Source organism: Corylus avellana, chromosome ca2, assembly GCF_901000735.1.
Source record: "Corylus avellana chromosome ca2, CavTom2PMs-1.0".
Taxonomy (NCBI): Eukaryota; Viridiplantae; Streptophyta; class Magnoliopsida; order Fagales; family Betulaceae; genus Corylus; species Corylus avellana.
Genome location: NC_081542.1, coordinates 6030644 through 6032811, shown reverse-complemented (window position 1 = coordinate 6032811; position 2168 = coordinate 6030644).

Sequence of the window (2168 nt, the reverse complement as noted above, 5' to 3'; positions counted from 1 at the left end):
ATATTTGGAAATCGTTTTGAGTCCTCACTCTACACACGTGGCATAATCAGATAAAGATACGGTCCCCGGAGGACGTGCACCAGAGTCTCACCTACGCAAATACTTTGTAAACGGAAAACGTGTCGTTTTTATTACTCAAGGATCCGTTGTTGATTAGGTAGGTAACCAATCACATTTTTGCTGTCACAATCTAATTAAATAAGTCATTTTCATTCTTTTTTTTCTGAAAATACTTTCTTTTTTTATTGATTCTTTAGTGATAAAATGTTTGTGAACATACTTTTACAGTCATTTTAAGTTGTTTGTTTATATAAAGAAAACAAAACACACTTAACAAACATTTACATGGACAAAGATTCTCTTTAGCCATTTAAAAAAAAAAAATCACATAAAGTTGTGGGCATTTTGATGCCCTCTTATGCTTTATCCTTCACCATTTCTGAAAGGGTTATATTAATTAAAGAGTAATGTTAAAAATTATATTATATTTTATAATTATTTTGCATAGTTAATGTAAGATGCGTATGGTATTGCGATTTCATAAACAAAAGTATTATTTTAAAGCAAATCATAGAAAATGAATTGTTGTGATTGCCTCTTTTTTTAAAAATAAATAAATAAATTGCAATTTGAAAACCCATAAAATTTTCATTTTCAAATAGTAGGTATGGAAGTGTTTTTTTAAAAAAAAAAGTACATAATTTTAAATGCTATACTGTGATTTTAAAGGTCAAACCGTAATTTTGTCTAACACTTAGTTGCATTTTTAAAAATTACGTTTTTAAATTGCACTTTTTTAAATTATTTACCCAAACGATACCGTAGTAGTCTTAATCAATCATCCATCAGTCATTATTTTAAAAAATATATATTAAAGATTGATTGAGATTGTCACGTTAGCTTTATAATAAAGTTATAAAATAAAATGTGATCAAAAATATTAAATGATAGAAGCTAAGGAGGCGGCTCACTTATTAGTCAAGAAAACAATGTATTGAATAGAAAACGTGTTTGAATTGAAGAAACTTATTCAAGATGTTGTACTTGCCAAATGATTAATTGTAATGTCTTGACTTCCACTAATAAAATTCATCTCCTATTCTTAAAAAAAAAAAAATAATAATAATAGACTTGAATTCATACTTGATATCGCCCGGATTATTTTCTTTTTTTGAATTCGAATTAGTGACATTCGCTTTATGAGACATAATTTACAACTGATTGAGCTACCATTTGAGAACGAATACCATCCGGTTCATACAATATGCTAGGACATCGTATGAAAATAAATAATTCATATTTGATGTATTTAGGTAGTCGATTCTAATCAAGATCAAAAACATTTATAAACAACTATTTATAAGTCGACTTTCATTAATAAAAACAAGAAAATTTATTGTAGCACGTCTCTAGGAAAAAAAAAAAAAAAATTAAAAGAGAGAAATGATTTTTCTTTTTTTTCAGCCCTTCTCCCATTTTCCTAATGAGTCTACGTGATTTAATGATCATTTTTAAAAATTTGAAAACGAGAAAATGATCATCAAAAAATGTATGACACGTCTAAAAAAATATGCAGCCTAATTGCTAGAAGAAAAAAAAAATGATGAACTGGGTATATCTTGAAATAGTCAAATCAAATCAAATCATCTACAACTTCAAAAAGATCCCCTATCTTTTCTTTTTCTTTTTTCCAGAAAGGATCCAATCTATATGGGAGTTAGGTATGAAGTCTATTTCGTTGTTATTAATGAGAAGAACAATACTATATCGTGGAACCGAACCCTGTACGAGAGACCATGGCATTCAATGATTGATGTGTGTGAGAGCACGCTCGTTTCAATAACAATTTTCTTTACTTTAATGCATTGTTTATTCATATAAAATGTTAGCAATTTTAAAAATTGAGTAATGATTTTTGGCACACTGGCATGCTTAACAGTAAGCACGTTGGTGTTAAAATATTATTATTATTATTTTTTTTAATGTTTAAATATTATTTTAATAATATTTTATAATATTTTAACACCGGCGTGCTTACTGTTCAAGCACGCTAGTGTGCCAAAAATCACTGCTCCAAACATTCTTCTTAATTCAAAATAAAAATAAAACCAACAGAAAAAAGAGTATTGACTTTCCAAAGAAAGCAAAATTTGTTATAATTTTATTAA